The following is an 18,641-nucleotide window of genomic DNA, read 5'->3' on the forward strand; positions in this document are numbered from 1 at the left end:
CTTGAACTCAGTACTTGCTATGTAGATCAGGCTGGAATCATAAATCACCTGTATCTGCCTCCCAGATGTTGGGATTAAAATAATACTATTTAACTTTGTGATCTCTAAAAGTTTTGACATGTACATTCATTGTGGAATGGCTACATCAAGATAGTTATCATACAGCTATCTCAACACTAATATCTCAGGAATATTTTATTTCTTTAATCTATTATAATTTAAGGATACTTTTAAGCATGAGGAAAATGTTTTTGTATTTTCCTTAACTCTGTGATAACTCAATGAGTTTTAAACAATGGCATATTATGGTAATTAAAAACATGGCCTCCCATGTGGCATACCAGAGACCATTAAACACACATGTGTGAGTCATTTAGTTTCAGTCAGGCTACTGCAGGTTGCAGCTTTCTGTTGTGAGCAAATGTTTTGTATATGGAACATAAACTGATATTTGGTTCTTCGGAATAAAATGCAAGTAGAAAAAAAAAAAATCAAAGGTTAGAACCCATGGCTTGAATCATGGGAGGCCCAGAAAACAATGCACACACAGTCTGGCAATCTAGCATGCTGAGTTTGAACTAAATGAGAAAAAAAAAAAAAAAAAAAAAAAAAAAAAAAAAAGTCTTACTGACCTTCTCCTACTCTACACCTTCTTCCTCCTTTGAAAAGAAAACCCAGAATCCCTCTTCTCTACATGATCACAAAAACTATAATTTCTCCCCACAGGAAGCTGTAATGGCTTCAGAGGTCATACTTTCCCTTTATCCTGAAGCCTCCATTCCCAATAAGTCCTCCCTGGCAGAGAGGAATACTACACGGAGACACCTCCCCAAACCTAGGGTATTAGTTTAGACCTTTTTCTATAAACACCTTTCTATGTGGCGGACTGTTCATTCTTCACAAGCATGAACATATTCAACCTTGAGGTCCTCATTTCTGCAAGTTCCTCTGTCACCTAAAAATTGGATCAAATAAATTTTGTCAGACTTTGTCCTGTTGAAGGCTTTTGTGGGTGTTGACCACGCCTCTCACCATGAGTGTTCCTCCTGCTCTTCTAGATTTCACAACCTGACATGGAGTGTGAGAGTCTGTATCTACTCCTTTATCTGTTCAGTCTTCTGCCCAACATACCAAGCCCCGTAAAACTAGCCAATAAGAGGGCCATGTAAGAAATCTCTGCCCATTGCAAGGAGCTCCCTTGGTCAACAGGATCCACAAAAACCAGATAAATAAAAGATTGAGGTAAGGACAGTTACAAAAAGAGGCCAACAGCCAGGCCTGGTGGCACACACCTTTAATCCTAGCACTTGGGAGGCAGAGGCAGGCAGAGCTCTGTGAGTTCAACACTAGCCTGGTCTACAGAGTAGGTTCCAGGACATCCAGGACAATACAACACAGAGAAACCCTGTCTTAAAAAACCAAAGCAAAGCAAACAAAATAACACTTAGCTACAAAAATGGGCCCAGAGTGTGTGGGATATAAGAATTGCTCAGCTGTGAGGGAGTTAGGCAAGAAGACTGCCTCCAGGAAGAAAAGCCAATCCACAGATGAACAATGCTTCCACATTTATTTCTTATCTCATATTTAGCTCTACTCACTTCCCCTCTCATGATTTTGAGACAAAGAACTTCATCCACAAATGTCAGTGTGCATGTCTAAGAACTAAGTGGCTTGTTTTCAGCAAAACTACAGTCCAACATCACATCAAAAATATCACAGAAGTTGGTCTAAGACCTCTAGTTGTATTTTTGTGTATTTGTCTGACGTGGAATAGTCAGGTTCATTCCTTACAATTAGTTAATTTGTATTTTAAATTTCTCCTTTATATCTCTATTGCTATTGCTATTTTTAGGAGTTTTAAAGGATGAGTTGGGTGGGGATCTGAAGATGCTGGACACACAAAGATGAATAAAATCAATCCTTTGCTGCTTTCAAGAAAGTTCAGGGGAGGAATTTTAGTAGGAAAAGAGCTTCTTCCTGTATTCCTCACACCACTTTTCCTATAGTTTTCAATCATGGCAAGCACACGTTATTCTAGGCATGACCTGGGAGGATAGCTAGAAAGTTCCATTTTCTGTAGAATCATTAAGAAATAATCTTGTTTTTCACACACTCCCCCCATTTTCATTTAAAGATGGGAAGGGAGAATATTTATGGGTTGTGCATTCTATTCCTTTTTGTAAAATACTATATTATGTAATGGTCAGGCAAAGACTAATATTGGAAGATTCCATAATCAAATTGTAATCAGTTTAGCTTGTATTCCATATCACAGTGAGGCAACTGAGTTATAAAACATAAAAACATTATCCAGTCATGTTTTAAAATGATGGTCTTGATTGTTGAAGAACCACTAGCTCTCATTCAATAAATTATTATAATAAGAAGAGACGCCAATATTCTAGAGTTTGCTATTGGTCAATACGAGTTGAACAACACATTCTCATAGTCACTATGCCAGGACCTAGTACATGTGGTGTTTAGACTAGGAAGTGGGAGATAACGTGTGAAACTTTCTAGCTATCATCCAGTATCATTTTCTCTTTTATTCATATCCTGCTGCTTTGAGAAGCAAGTGATGCTGTATGTCAAGTGATTTGTATAAAGTAACAAACAATAAACTTAGAAAACTTGGGCCATTGAGATGGCTTGGTGGGTAAAGGTGCCTAGCATCAAGTTTGATGACCTAAATTCAATACCTGGGACCTACATGGGAGGAGTAAATTGACTACCCCGAGTTGTCCTCTGATCTACTCTTTCTCTCTCTCTCTCTAATTATATATATATATAATTAGAAATTTCATTATTATCTGTCAAGTGAGTAGATGAGTAGAAACTGCAAAGCCTGGCACTGTTCATTACTCCTATGGTACCCATTTCTTAGCCAATCCTTCCAGGAAATCTCAAATAACAGCTACCTTATCATCTTAAAAACACAAACAAAAAATCATATGGGGCCAGCAATGGAGAGGGAATGGATTAAAGGATAAAATGCTGGCTCTGCAAACATAAATATCAGAGTTGAGATCCCCCAAAGCCACGCTGTGGTGGCCTGCCTGTAATCCCAACATTAAACAGGAGGAAATAGAGGATTGACATCCACAGATCAAGTTACAAGGCAGACTGGTCCATACAGACAAACTGGCTGCAGTGGAGAGAGAGAGACTGTCTCAATCAAGAAGGTGAAGAGCAATCAGAAAAAACACCTAATATCAGCCTCCAGCCTGCACACACAGGCACCACAGCTACATGAATATGTATACCCTCTTGCACATGCACACATGCAAATAAGTAAATGATTTTTAAAGCATCTTAATATTTAATTATAAATTATTTCCACATCTGAATGTTGTTATTATCATACCCAATTATAATTATACTTCTTGAAGCATAAGGCAGACTTACACAAAATTCATGCCACTGTGTTTAATCATCAGTGGCACCCTGCATTAACATTTCAGTTTTTAACTATAGAGATGTGTACAAATCCTAGGGGCTAGGGTGTCTGAAGTAGCTGGGAAAGGGGCACTCAGGGGGCTCTACTTAGAAGCTATTATCAAGTGAGGTGTTTGGTACTTTACTATTTTAAGAACCAGAAGCACTATACACTGCTGGAATATGCCCCCCCTCACACACACACATTTTTAAGCACTTACTTAGCAAAGGTAAGAAATTCAGCCAAGAAACAGTTTAAGTGCTGTCTCTTGACTTGTTTAAGAAAGCTCTAGAAGACAACGAAGAAGTTCTTATCTGGTTTATAATAAAGGGAAGCAAGGGAATGTGGTGGGATCAGTACAAGCCTTTGAACGCTTAGTGGATCGGTTGTGCTTTCAAATGAATATTATCTATCACCCTTCCACAATACTGCATTTTAATCTTTACTTGTGAGCTAACCTGAAAAGCAGCAGCCAGTATCCCAGAGAGTACTGTTCACATGGTCATGTAATCCTCTAAGTTTTAGATTCATTGCCGATACAGCATGATGGGAACTGGTTATCTGCACCTGCCTATGGGCTTTCTAAACAAATTTACTATGCCAGGAGCAAATGGCAAGAAGATTGATCCTTAGGGTTTTTTTCTTGCCATTTCTAAGTGTTCTCTGTGAAGAGGGTAGGTAGAGAAATGAGTTTTTAGAAGCATGGACACCAGGTAGGTGGACTGCCAGCACCAAGATAAGCTGCAGCAGTGAGGAATGCTTCATCAAGCCAGCAGACCATGAATGATATGGAGATGATTCCTGCAGAAAGCAAACAACAGCCTTACAACTTCCTCTTCTGTGAAGTGAAACTTGCAAAATGACTGGAAGGCAGCTAACTGAATTCGGAATCAGCAGTTTGGGGGCAGAAACTGTTACCACTTAGAACAACTTTATCAACAAAGTAAATTTATTTACTCAATGGAAAGAAAAGGCGAGTACTGTCAGAAGCAGAACTTAGGAATTACATTAAACTGTGCATACCACAGAGATCACAGTGAAATCGGCTTTCTAATTGAACATTTGCACTGATAAAAACATTTCACTCTGCTGTATGTCATTCTCAATGTGATGTACATTACATGAGTGACCCGGCAAGTATATCTACTCAGGAGTATTCCCATTGCAGCATTTTAACATCATGAGTTTCATGCCATTAAAATCCCAATGAATTTGAGGTATTATATGGAATAGTAACAGTCTGTCTGCAGATTTCATTAGAAGGAAAACTGAAATGATGTTGATGAAGATGGTATGGGTCAGCCCTACAATGCTATCACTTGGAACCTCGCAACAACAACAACAAAAATGTTAAGGTTCCCAATGAATTGAATCCAAACGTGTATTTATACTGGAAAGAAAAAAGGAAGAAAGAAACGGAGAGTATTTGTCTGCGGTATAATCAAACAGCCGGTTTGGAGAAGCTGATACTTTAGGTTTTCTGTTCATTACATTTCAGGACAGATGGCTTCTCTCTGGTGACTCTTGTAATAGTGCCAGAGTAAGGGAACAGCTACCTGGTTGCTACTTGTGAATTCAAAGAGATTTTATTCTGTGCCTTGAAACCTTTCTTTTTCTTTTATTTAAATTTTCATTCCTGGGGAATCAAACCTGGAGGCTTGTGTCTGCTAGGCAAGCACCGTGCCACCAAGCTACACCTCAGCCCTCCCTTTGGCTCTCTGGGGGCCCCTAGGGGCTCTCTGACAAGCCTCTACCATCCTGGATGTCAATTTAAAGACATTTACCGTCATTTGATATGGTTGGCCTTCAGTATATTATTTTATGTTCTGATTCTAGTGGACATTTGTCCATTACATGTTATGCATTTTACAAGTTGTAGATGCATTGGACACTATAGACAGCCTCTGTCATCCTCATTAACCCTAAGTAACAACAGCTAACAAACATTATTTAGAGACTTCTAAAGTCCTAGGAAGGTTATCTTTATTCTGAGTTTCAGAATGAGGCAAATGATTTAGCCTTGTGTTCAGAACAGACACAAACCAGCCCATTCAAAGTGAATTCTAGGGACCATTGCCAGGATTTCTTTCGGGCTGGATATGACTATGTAAACAAGCTGTCTGGGATTCCTTGGAAAAATCCTAGAGCTATCAAGGTGAGTCAGTCAGTCTTGGGATGGAGCAAGACCAGCAACATAGCAAAACCAGAAGAAACAGGAGTCTTGCGCCATAGAATATGACCTCCTGAACATGCATTGACTGTTGTACTTTTAAGTCACAACCACCAATATTCCCTTTATTGAGCAAGTCAGTTTTAGTCACAGTTTTTGTTTGCTGCAACAGAAAACAACTTGATCTGCTCCCGTCATGGCAGGATGTGAATCTCACACAGCATCCCAGGCTCACACAGCCGTTCAGCTCTCAAATTACAAGGTCTTTGCATTCAAGGATCAATTTTTTCAGCTTTGCAATATTGTCACCTCACAGGTCCCCTTGCACTTAGTTCATACGTAATAAACAATACATGAAATAAACCAATCTGCTTCACTCAGGTCAGAATACATCTCTTTATCAATTATTTTGCACATTTGTGACACTTGACCTGACTCCTCTTCCAGTGTTCTTCTCAATATGGCATTTCTCACTTCTCAAGCCCTTTTAATCTGCTTTTCCTCCCCTTCCCGAAGTCCATAAGTAATACATGCTATCAAAATTTAAATGACACATAAAGCATAAAGAGACAGTAAAGATAAGCAGCAGACTACCATCCAACATTTGCTCTAATAAGAGCCATCAGTGTATAACTGAAATGGTCTATTTTATCTTCATTTCTTCATTTCCATGTCCATTCTTATCACTATCTCTTCTAAGAAAAAGAAATTTAGTGTATACAACATTAGTCATCAGAGTCATCATTTTATTTCTCTGTTTCAGACTAAGTCAACATCTTAATCTAGATATGCTTTGTACTAAGTATTTACTATACATACACTCACATAAAGATGAAGAATAAATAGTGCATGGATATAAGTTATAACATTGACCTTTTTTGGCAATAGCATAGAGAAAAAGCAATTCCTATATTTACTTTTAGCAGAAGAAAAACAAGGTTTGGTCACAGGAATTTTTCCTAAGACATATTCTATCTTTCCATCTTGAAAACCTTGTGAAAATAAAAGTAACAACTACACAAATAAGAGCAAAAACCACTTGCTAATCATATGATAATTCTCATTGCATTTAAAAAAGAAAGCTCCAAGTTTTTAATAATTACAGAGATCTGCTGCCTGGAACTCCTAACTGCTCATTCCCCCAGGCAGGGCTTTGCTTCAAACACGATGAAAAGGAGGTATTAGGAGAGTGAAATACCAAAAAGGACAAGCTGCAATAATAGCCAATCAGGCCACCCTGAGCTGTGGATTCTGTGGCTGCTTTCATGCCAGCTTGTAAGGTAAGACTCCTTCCGGCAGCTTCTAGTTGAATGCAGCCCCACAGGTTAAAAACCACAGCTTTAAACTAGAGGCATGGAAAACACACCTGGAATTCACCATAACCCTCCAAGCGATCATGTTTCCCAATGGCATAAATGATAAATGGCAAAGGTTTTTTTTTTTTTTTTTTAAATCCTGTTGGTTCCCAAATTGCCTGCCAAAGTAAATCGATGTCTCTGGATGTAAAGAATAGCAATGCTTATCCTTGATGGATCAAACTGTTGTCAGTTCAAGAGTGGTACTTTAAAAGCTTTTACTCTGACATTTTTACACTCCTTTCTTATTCAAGTGATTGTTTTCTCACTTAATGGGGGAAAGTCCAAAGCAAAACCAAACAGAAGCCTCATTAAAACCAACCCACTGGAATATTAGGCTTATTGCTCTGAAATATAAGTGAGTATTCTGCAACTCAAGGCAGGGTTGTCCCAGTATTTTTTGGGGGGACACAGGATGGCATCATAAATGGAGCCTCTTCCTGGGCCAGCTTCTTTTCTCTCTTACAGTTCCTCCCTGTATGACCAAATTTGGTTCCATACATAAGGACATCCCAGTTCACGCATCCAAACTAGGCTCAACAATACCATACTCTCCTTGCTCCATGTTCTACCTGCATGGGAATCTGCTCGTTTCCTCTCAACACTCTTGAGAACTGGCTATACAAACATGTACAGAAAAAATGCTGGAGTCCTGGTTACCCTAATGAGGCATCTAGAAAAGGAACTCTTCCAAGTGAGACCATCCTCTTGGCCCACAGATGTTGCTAAATTCAGGGGCACAAGGAAAGCCTTCATGGTCAAACAGATGTACTGCTAGGCAGCTTTTATCTTGAGCAGCTTTTATCTTCTTCCCTGAGTTTTGGTGAATTTATAATTTATTCCACTTTATACTTTGGTCAAGACAGCAAAGACGGTTTAAGAAAGTATTACCTTAATTGGTAAAGAACCCCCTCCCCAAATGAGAGTAAACAAATTTCCAAACTCCAGTTTTTAAAATCAACTCCCAAACTCTGATAAGGATAAAATATTTGGATAAAAAAAGTGAAAGCTATAAGACCAAGATCCAAAAATGAAGCCATGCAAAACTTGGCCAAGTCTATCGAGTAAATCTATAGTAGAGGCTACAGTGTAGATTGTGGAATCAGCAAGGTGTGCGTCTAAATCTGAGGAATGCCATATGTTACATTAAACTCATTAATTTAGCAATATTTGGATGAACCTATCTCTAATTTCATTTCATCACTTGATAAAAGAATCAAAATACAGTCTCCAGGTAGGGCTGTGAGGATTAGTAAAGGAGAAACTGCACAGGAAACATTCAGCAAAGTGGCTGAGCCATCATAAATTACATGACTCTTCTAACCCGGTGTTTTAACGCAATGGTAGAGCTGGAGCTGTGGCCTAATTGTTATTTGGCAGATACGCTAAAGAGCTATGATATGTTGTTTGGCATCAGTTTATTCCCATGCTTCCTTCTCAAAATGAAATTTATTCTTGAATGATTGCACGAGGATTTGGGTACCATTCTAGAAATTAGTTAAAAGCGAGCTGAAATGTAATAATCATCTTTACTAAGTTTTTAAAGTAGAAAGAAAAACAAATTATTAAGCTATCAGAAATAAATCTTTCAAGCCACAAAGTGGTCATGATTTCCCTGTCTACTGTGTATATTTCTTCCACAATTAACTTCTATCACAATAAGTTAATGATATCTATCAAACATAACTCATGAAAATTATGACTACCTTTTACTGGATGCCCCCTTTGTGCCAAACACTGTGCTCTGTGCTTATCATACATCATCTGCTTGGCTTAGTACTCCCGCCTTTCTCCTGCCCCACTGTACAGATAAGGGGAGTCAGACGCCATTAACGCTCAGTAGGAGACTGACTTCTCTTTTTCCATATGCACCCTGCTCCTCTTTCCCGCCTTTCACCCATCTTCTAAAAGAAAATTCTGTATGTTGCAAAAGCAAAATTCAAATTCGTGTTTGCTGCTTTGGCTTTTAATCAGTTGCGGAGTGGGAATGTACATACCTTGTTTTGACAGCTAAGAAAAACAATTTCATGACAAATTGTTTGAGACACATGATTTGTCTGTGCGTCTTCTCAGCGTGTTCTTGTCACAGCTTGCATCTTACATTAACCCCAGCCCTCTGAGACAGGGTCTCATAGAGCTCAGGCTGACCTTCAACCTGCTACACAACAAAGGATATTCCCCTGCCTCCAGCTCCCAGTTGCTGGGGTTACAGGTGTGTTCCGCCATGCCGGGTTCATGCTGTACTGGTGATCGAATCCAGGGGATGCTAAGCAAGCTCTCTACTGACTAAGCTGCATCCCAGCCCCTCTTGCTATAAATGTAATTGTGAATAACTCATGCTAAATTGTCTTTTGTTTTTATAAATAGAGCTCATCTTTTGTGGGTGGAAAAGATGGAAAAACCATCACCAGATAGATGAGAAGGAACTCAGTTTCCTGAGATTGGCACATTGGTTCGTTTCTCTGTGAAGCCATATGAATTGAAACCCAGATACGGCTGCATAATAAAGTCTGGATTCGGGCGTGTGATTTTTTTTTTAAATGTGTCACAATAAAACTCAATGTATAATACATATCTCTCAGGGGTACTTCAAAACTATATTTTTCTTAGCAGTAAGGTAGACTCACACTTTTAGGAACCTTCAGCCATGTGTCCCGAGCTTTATAAAATGTCATGGGCTGGCTGCACCATTAAGCACAGATGTTCATTTATATCTGCAGTGATTTTCTGGATTTCCTACCTGAATCATTACTTTTAAAGCCCAGGGGCTTTGAGCTGAACACAGATATTTTACAGTCCCCTCCTGGGATACCCGTTTGTAGATTAGAAACCAAGTCTCAGCTTACACACCCTAAGTGCCAACAACAACACATCGCCTCTCTGCTCTTTAAGTGGAACTTATTCAGAGAAATGGAAAAATATAGAAAGCCTATTTGTGGAAGAAAAAAGTATGGGAGAGAAATGTGTTTGTAGAAAAAAATTATATTCTGTAATCCCAAATTTTCCAAGTCTTTCGGAGCAGTCGGAAAGACTCCTGGGAGAGGAGACACAACTTTATGGGCAGTGTGATGGTTCCAATGACCAAAACATTTATTAGGGGAAAGCAGGGAAAAGCTAAGAAGCCACATTTCCTGATGAAATAAAAAGGTATGCATTTTCTTTTCAGAGAAATGCTAAAGCAAATTGCCCTCCTTGAGGATAAAGAGTAATTCCATTGGCACTACAGTCTACCTAGAAAGAGAGTGCATTAAATGTATAAAGTAAACACTTTGCCCAGACAATTAGGGATCAGAAAACAGTAGCTTCTTGTAGGTAAAAGAAAGCGAACATCAACAAGCCAGACACACTTGACACACTCGAGAAAATATCCTTGCTATTCCTCTCCATATATAATATGCCATATGACACTACAGTTAAATCTGCTTCTCAAAAAAAGAAAAAAAAAAGTCCATCAAGCTGTTGGTTTCCAAGAGATTTGGGCAAAGGCAAAAAAACACGGCAGAAAGGAGTGTGGAAAGGAAGCTCTTGTGAGGAAATGATAGAGTACAGTTCAAGACCAGGAGTTAGCACACATTCTGTGCAGCCAGGACCTGGAACCTGGATACAGAACACATCCAGAGAGGCACAATACAGCTTCAGGTAGTTGTTAATGGGAATAGGAAACTCGAGCAAACAGCCACAAGTTACACAGTTCCCGGGCATGTCTTCCTCAGCTGTCTGTCCTGCGGGAATCATACAGGGCTCTTTCTCTCTCTCCCCATCATCAACAGGCACAGCAGATGCACATCGCATCAGCTTCTGATCCCAGCCTAGCAAAATGCAGAGACCACCACCATACTGCGTTTTACAATCACCTCTACAATGCCGATTATTCACAGCCCCTCAGTTCTGTTCACACAAAAGATTGCAATTTGAATCTTGCCTTGCACAGGTTCAGCTGGGTCGGAGCTGGTAACCAGGCGAACGGTCTGTTTTAAGATTTACGGATCACTGGGGAGAGTCAGTTGGGGGGTGGGGATGGATAAACCGCCCTGCATATACCTCGTTTTGGCAGCTAAGAAAAACAATTTCATGACAAAGAGACTTGTTCTTTTCAAAGCTCACCCAACAAACGAAACTGACAGAATGAAAGCCGAGAGAAACTTTAGCAACCACGGAGAGCAGCCTTCCAAGGATCAAGGTGAATAATTGATTCCTCAGGTTCTGTTTCATCTTTTAAGCCATTTTGCTCATTAAAGAAAAATTGTGGAATCTGTGAGAAGCCCAAACACTGACACACAAGACTTCTGAAAGCAAGTGCATATTCCAAGCTACAGCTACATTGGCCAATCTTATTCAACAACAACAATTGGCTGTCAAGCCAGGGAACTTACCGGAGCACAAAATTAGGGAACAAAGCAGGGAGGAGGCACCGAAAGCAGCTTCCCCGTTTCCTTGGTGCCAGATTCTCCTGTCTCTTGTCCGGTTCACACTTGCCTTGATAACTAAGACTCGGGCAGAACTCACTAGCGGAACCTGATGAATTATAAAACAGCCCCTCCTAGACGCTCATATTTTGCATCACAGGGGGTGACCATGCAGCATCCTCGCTGGCTGGGGACATATATTTCCTTGTAACTCATCCTGAAGAACATAACCGCTTCAGAGGCAGTGACAGTAATTGGTGTTTGGGATGTACCAGTGCTAACCAATGAGATGCTTTCCCACCATCCATACTGCACTCTCATTCTCTGCTTGTGTTCCCCTATACCTTGTTAAGGTGGATCCACCCAGAGCAGTGGGAAGAAGGCAGAAACAGTGACATGTAGAGAAAAGCCCCTGCATCAGGGCACACACACAGAGAACTGTGCTATTTGGGGTTAATCTTCAGAATAGTTCTTGAAAGACCCAGCCCTGCTTTGGCAAAGTGTGTCGTGGTGCACTAAATACTTCCACTCTGATGAATCTCTCAGTGACTTGGAAGGCTTCAGAACCACCAAAATGCCAAAGATCACAGAGGCTAAGGGACTTTAGGTGCTTGCTGAACTTGGAGGAGACAAGTAGTTTTAGAGATTGGCAAGTCCATTCTGCTCACTGTGCCTGTAGACATTGTGGCCAGAAAGGGAAATGATTTGCCCAAGTCATAGTTTATAATTGCTAAGAGTGATGGGGAACTTGAACCTCAGCTCAGGTCTTCTGATTTAAGCATAGTCTTTCTATTCTCCTATGCTGTCCCCCCAAAATGGAAGCCATGAAAATTGTAAGATATGGAAATGGAAAATTATACTATTAAAGAAGAATCATTAAAAGGTAGAAGTTGGTGGGTGTCATGCCTGAGCCTTTTGCTTCCTCTCTGAGAAGGTCAGTTTGACCTCATTAGGTTCATCAGGTATCAGTACCCCTAGAAAGCATATTTTGGATAATACTGAAAACTACCTATTGAGCACATGGGCCAGGCAGTGCTCAATTTGTTAAATGTTTAACATATATTAATACATTTAATATTTAGAATGTTCCTATGAAGTATGTTCTAGCATGGAAAATACATTACAGATGAAAAACAAAACAAGATTCAGAGAAAGTAGCCAATCTAGACAGGGTCATATGTCAGCTACCTAGCAGAAATGGAGACATCCCCTAGGCTGTCTAGTTCAGACTCTCAACATACTGTCCTGCCACAGGAAACATTTATATTAAACTTCTCAAAACTGATGGAGAATGGGCACACTTACTGACAATGATCTTTAGTAGAAACAATAAGATAGTAAGTTGGCTTGGTGATTAGTTGAAATTTTTTTTAAGTTCCAGCTCTGCCAGTAACTGACTATATAGGTGTTGTCTTACCTATAGCATGGGTATGCTCATGCCTATCTCAAAAAATCAAGCAGAGTACATCAGAAAAATGGTGTCCCATTTATAGCATATGTACACAGACTGGGAGTATTGTTTCTACCACACTTCTATTATGAATATTTATTTATGACTTTCTTTCTCCCTCACCGCGTCTTTTAAATGTCAGCTGCTCTTTGCCAAGGAATCTTTCTGGATATTATGAAAGCAAATCATGGGGTTGGGGAAGGACCCAGATATTCCTGTTATCCAGGCTGTCAAGCATCACTAGGGATGCAGGATTTCTAGTGAGAATGGAAGAACACATGGGCCTTGCTCTGGGCTGCCCAATCAGTTCATTAGTCTCTCTCTCTCTCTCTCTCTCTCTCTCTCTCTCTCTCTCTCTCTCTCTCTCTCTCTCTCTCTCACCTCTTCTTTCTACTCCAATCAGCTAAGCTCACTAGCTTCTTTCTACTTTACCAGTTTCACCAGTCAAATGAACTCACCAGTCTAGGGAAGCATATTTAGAGTATGTTTCCTATCTACTCTGGTGTTCACCTGTCTTTTCCATTATGTCAAATGAGCATCTGCATCAACCCCATAAAAAAAAAAAACAATGCATGGACCCATTATTTTCTGCCACTAAATCAAGGTATGCCAGGGGAGACAGGCATCTCTCTTGGCCAACTCCTCTGAAGTCAGCATAAATTATTATCATTGCTAAATTCTGCTATCTTGGTGCTTGGAAAATGGCTTGACTGTTAAAGCAATTGCAGAACAAGTATGAGAATCAGGTTTGGATTCCCAGAGCCCATGTAGGTGGGTGTGGCAGCCTACCTGCAATTCCAGCTCTAGAGACGAGATTACCCAGAGCAAGCAGGCTAGCTACAGTACCTATATCAATGAGCTCTAGGATCAGTTGCAAGAGTGCTTCACTGAATAAGGTGGGAAGTAATGGGGAAGACACCTGACAGTGGCCTCAGGCCTCCTCCATATTCATGTACTGACATGCGCACACACAAATGAACTCATACACATGTGAGTGCACCCATGCATACATGCACACCATTCACAGATACACATGAGAGGAAAGCAAAAAGAATAAAACTGCTTTCTTTATGTGGGGTACTGGTACACTCCTATTATTCTCAGCAACTGGGAGGTAGAAATGGGAATACAGCAAGTTCAAGGCCAACCTGGGCTACAGAGCAAGAGCCTTTTTAAAAGGGAATGGGGGGAGTGGGGAGGGGAGATTTAAAAAAACTGCTGTTCTAAAGGTATGCAATCAGCATCCTTTGGTAGCCCTTAGAGGTAACTCTTTGGGATATAGTGATGCCATAATACTGTGTGGAATACACAGGTCTGTACATGATAGACTTTCTCAGCTCTTTATTTTCAGAGAATGACTTTGTGACCAACTTAATTTGATCACACACAGACTACCCTCCCCTTTGATATCCTTATTTTAAAAATTCTCTTAAGTGTCTAAGTAAAATATGCACGGTCAAAGTACCTTCCCTGCCTCCTTTCATGGCCATTCTTAATACTAGGCACTGTGGATGCAAACATGTGGAAAATAATTGAGGGTGTGTGGAGATGTGAGAGTTTAAGCTCATAAGCAAAGCCAAGTATAAACACCATGTTTAGCAGCAAGCAGATGATCCCTGTGTTTTCAAGATCAGTGGTTACTTCCTGTGCATGGGAGTTAGCCACCTATTACAGGGAGTAGTTTGGCTCTGAAGTAGTTTGGTCCTAATATTTTCTATGAGTTCTTACCTCTTTGACTTGCTATGATCCTTCCAAGGATCATACATTTATTTATTTGTCTATTTTTTGTGCATGTGCCAAAGGCAAAGGACAACCCTATGGAGTCCATTCTCTCCTTCTACCATATGGATTCTAGGTATTAAACTCATGCCATCAGGTTTGGCAGTAAGAGTCTTTACCTGCTTGGCCATCCTGTCAGCCCCCCCAGAAGCCATTTTTTTGTCCATTCTCCCTGTCACTTAGCTTCTCCATTTGCAAACCCTATGAAAATTAATAGATGAACATTTATAACTTCCACATATTTCTCAGCTTCCATGGGATGAATAATCATACCTTTATACAATTTCAGCCGTAATTGCTACCTCATGCTACCAGTTTCTCTCGGACATAATGAATTATATAGAGCTTTAAAATTATACAAATATATATATGTGTGTGTGTGTATATATATATATATATATATATATATTATATTATTAGTGATGGTGTTAATATTTATTGGGTAGTTAATCTGGGCTGTATGCTACACCTCACGTTTCTCATTTAACTCCTCTCCCCACATCTTTTTGAAATACATCGCATTGCCTCTAGTAGATGAGAACACTATGCATAGGATGATGAGGTGATCTGTTGACAGATGGCAGGCAGAACAATAACTGAAGGTTAACACTGTAGAGACTATGTATTAACTGTTATAATCATCGCCTGTAGGAAAATGAGGTAGCAGATAGTACACTGGTGTGTCTACTTTCTCACATCTATTCTTTCCTTGAGTGGCTGTACTGTCATTGTACCATGAAAATTGCTTATTAAGGTAAACAATGACATCCTCATTGACAAAAATCAATGGCCAATGTGTAGCCCTGTTTATGTGACCTCTGCCAAGCACTTGGCAGAATCAGTTACTACCTTATTCAATCTTTTCCTTTCCTTTGTTCTAAAACTCCTTGATTTTTCTACATTATATGCCCATTCAGTTTTTAAAATTGTGAGTATATATATGAGGTGTCTCGTGTGTGTGTGTGTGTGTGTGTGTGTGTGTGTACATGTGCACACATGTAGAACTCATGCACTTATGCCCGAAGACCATAAGGGGCATCAAGTGTCCTGTTCTAGTACCTTCTGCCTTACTCCTTTAAGACAGAGACTCTCGTTGAATCTGAAAATGGACTGGCATCCAGTAGTCCTCCTGTCTATGTCCACAATACTGGGGTTACGGGTCTATGAGGTCACTCCCAGCCTTTGAATTTTAGTGGTGGGAAATCTTCCTGTCTGTGTCCACAGAACTGGGGTTACAGGTCTACGGGGTCAACCCCAGCCTTTGAACAACCTGAGTGGTGGGAATTTGAGCTTAGATCCTCATGTTTGTGCAGACAGTGCTCATACAACTGAGTCATATTCACAGCACCCACTAATCCATTCTTCTAAGTATTCTTACTGAGTCTTCTACATCCCAACCTTTCAAACAGAACGTGCCCTACAGCTCATTAGGCCTCCTTGGTTACAGTTACCCCCAAGGCCACATTGTCTAGTGTCAAGGTGCTCCACCCTCCAGACTCTCTTACTTAACTACACCCATATCTAAGCATATCCATTTGATTGTTCTTCACATTTGATATGTTTAATAGCAAACTTAGTTTCCTCACCAAATATGCTCTATTTTCAGGATGTGCATTTTTGTATGTGTACATGTATAGAGGCCAAAGGTCAGCTCTGGGTGTTATTCCCCAGGAGCCATTCACTTTTTTTTTTTTTTTTTTTAATTCAGGGTCTCCCACTGACCCGGAACTTGCTAACTAAAGCTAGGCTGGTTGGCCAGCAAGCCCCAGGTATGTGCCCATCTCTTCCTTCCCAGTACTAAGACATCATGTCCTCTTATTTTACATGGATTCTGAGGGTGGGGCTCAGGTGTTCATGCTTCCATAGGTATACTTTACTATTTCCCATCCCCTCAGTGTGAACTTTTCAATAAATAATATAATCACTTATTTAGCTGTGCTTGGTTAAAACCTCAGAGATATTCCTATCTTGTCTCACCTTATACTCCAAACTTTATTATCAAATGTTGACCTCAAATTATATCTTGAATCTTTTCCACCTCCACCTTCATCTTCCTCATTTCTACATATCATCTTTCACAGGAGTTCTTAAATTCCTTTCTGATTCACTTGCTTTGACTAACACCTTTCTATAATCTCTTATCTCTACCACAGCCAAAGTCAGCCCCCAGCACACCCTCTGGAGCTTCCCATGGTGGATTTCATTTCACTTAGCATCTGTTCCTTCACTGCAGACAGGAGTCTACTGTGTGACGTCATTCATCCTCTGAGGAGAGTGACTGACAGCAGAGACTCCTCTGTTCCTCCATTTATCTCTGCCTTCCCCCCAACCCACTCTGGACTTGCTCTGTGAGGCCAGAGGCCTGGCCTCTTTTGTTTGTGATTGAATCTCAAACTCTAGAGCACAGCCTACCACATGATACTTATATTTGTAAAGTGAGTGTGTTTGAAGTCCTAACTTTAAAATACCTTGGTTTTGCTGGGTGGTAGTGGTACATACCTTTAATATGAGTACTTGGGAGGCAAAGGCAGGAGGATCTCTGATTTTGAGCCAGCCTGGTCTACAGAACAAGTTCCAGGGTGTCGAGGATTACACAGAGAAACCCTGTCTCAAAAAACTTAAAAAAAAAAAAAAAAGTTTTGGTTTCACATATTTGTACAAATCACTATTTCTACGACGAAAAAACTTCTCTGTTATGAATTTTCTTAGGAAAACAACCGTCCCACACTGAGATTGCTCTGGTTCTTTTACGGGTATGTCACAGTGCACTTGGCGTCATTTGTGTTTGATTGACGCACAAGGCTGATCATTATTGGTTCAATTTTGTTCCCTTATCAGTTTTGCTCCTTTGGAAGTCCTTCTTTATGCACAATACCTCAGTATGATTTTATTTTGAAATGTGACTGCTGCAGATAAAATCGGTTAAAGTGAAGTCGTACTGGAGCAGGGTGAACTCCTAATCCAATGTGACTCTTCTTGGACATTGGCATGCACACCACAAGAATGTTTAGTAAACGCTGTAGTTGCATGCCTTAACAACAACAACAAAAACCAAGAACTAGTGGGATCCAGGTCAGGAGAAGATCCTGGACAGAGTTTTCCCCAGTACCTTTGGAAGAATAGGCACCGAGGCCACCGGCACCTAGACAACTACAGATTACTGGCACGGAGAACCACGAGACAGCAAACTTTTATTGTCCTAATTCTCTGACACCATGGCACTTGTAACATCCTTAAGAAACACACATAGGTCAGACACCAAACTCATGTAACGTATGAGGCACCTGCCCCTCAGAAAACTCAGGTAACTTACTTCAGCTTTAGCACAAAGGAATTAGTGGGCTGGATTTAAAGGAATATCTATGTAAACACACAGTTGCAGTGACCCCTAGACACTGTTCTCAGAGAAGAAAAAATTCACAGGCTATAGCATTTTCCAACCCAGAAAATAATGCCTTCTATTATAGGATTATGTACTTCTTCCTATTTATTTTTCTTTCCTATTTTTTTGGCTATTATCTGTGTATTTCTGAAATGGTGGTGAGGATAAAGTTGATAAATCTGTCGAACTATAAAGGTTTATTTTCTGTAATGCTATTGATCTATAAAATATGAAATTCTGGGAACAGATGTTCTAATATTGTTCCTGTCATGAAACAAATTAGAGAAAGTATTTCATATATAGCCAAGCCAGGGGATGACAGGAGGAAAGCTGTGTTCTGAGTGAGCTAGAAAACCTCTGCTTTGTACAAAGTATCACATTAATGGGCACAATGTCTTATTAGTAATAAATTAATCTAGTGTGGCCCCTTATATAAAATATAACTGAGATCAACAACATTCATTAACTTAGACATTGCCTACTCATGACATCCACCTCTCACTAAAAAAGATTTTCTGTCTAAAAGAAAAAAAAATCTTGGCTTGCTTTTGACCTAATCCACTTTCTTTTGGGTTCAGGACCTGTGGGCTTGTGCAAATGTCTAAGGATTAAATGAGATCACTTCTGCTAAGTATCTAGAACACCATAAAAGCTCTTAGTAAT

At 40.0% G+C, this 18,641-nt stretch overlaps 1 protein-coding gene across 25 annotated transcripts in view; it reads right to left on the bottom strand.

The window, feature by feature from the left end:
• Positions 1-18,641, bottom strand: part of Dlg2 (discs large MAGUK scaffold protein 2) — a 1,876,145-nt gene that overhangs the window by 186,535 nt on the left and 1,670,969 nt on the right. The window contains exon 1 of one of the 25 annotated variants that reach the window (XM_037207346.1): positions 11,335-12,401. The exons of the other annotated variants lie outside the window; for them this stretch is intronic. The gene's annotated coding sequence lies outside the window, so the exon portion shown is untranslated. Of the gene's footprint in view, positions 1-11,334; positions 12,402-18,641 lie in introns of those variants that run through there. 25 annotated transcript variants of the gene reach the window in all.

This window comes from Peromyscus leucopus, chromosome 1 (genome assembly GCF_004664715.2).
Source record: "Peromyscus leucopus breed LL Stock chromosome 1, UCI_PerLeu_2.1, whole genome shotgun sequence".
NCBI lineage: Eukaryota > Metazoa > Chordata > Mammalia > Rodentia > Cricetidae > Peromyscus > Peromyscus leucopus.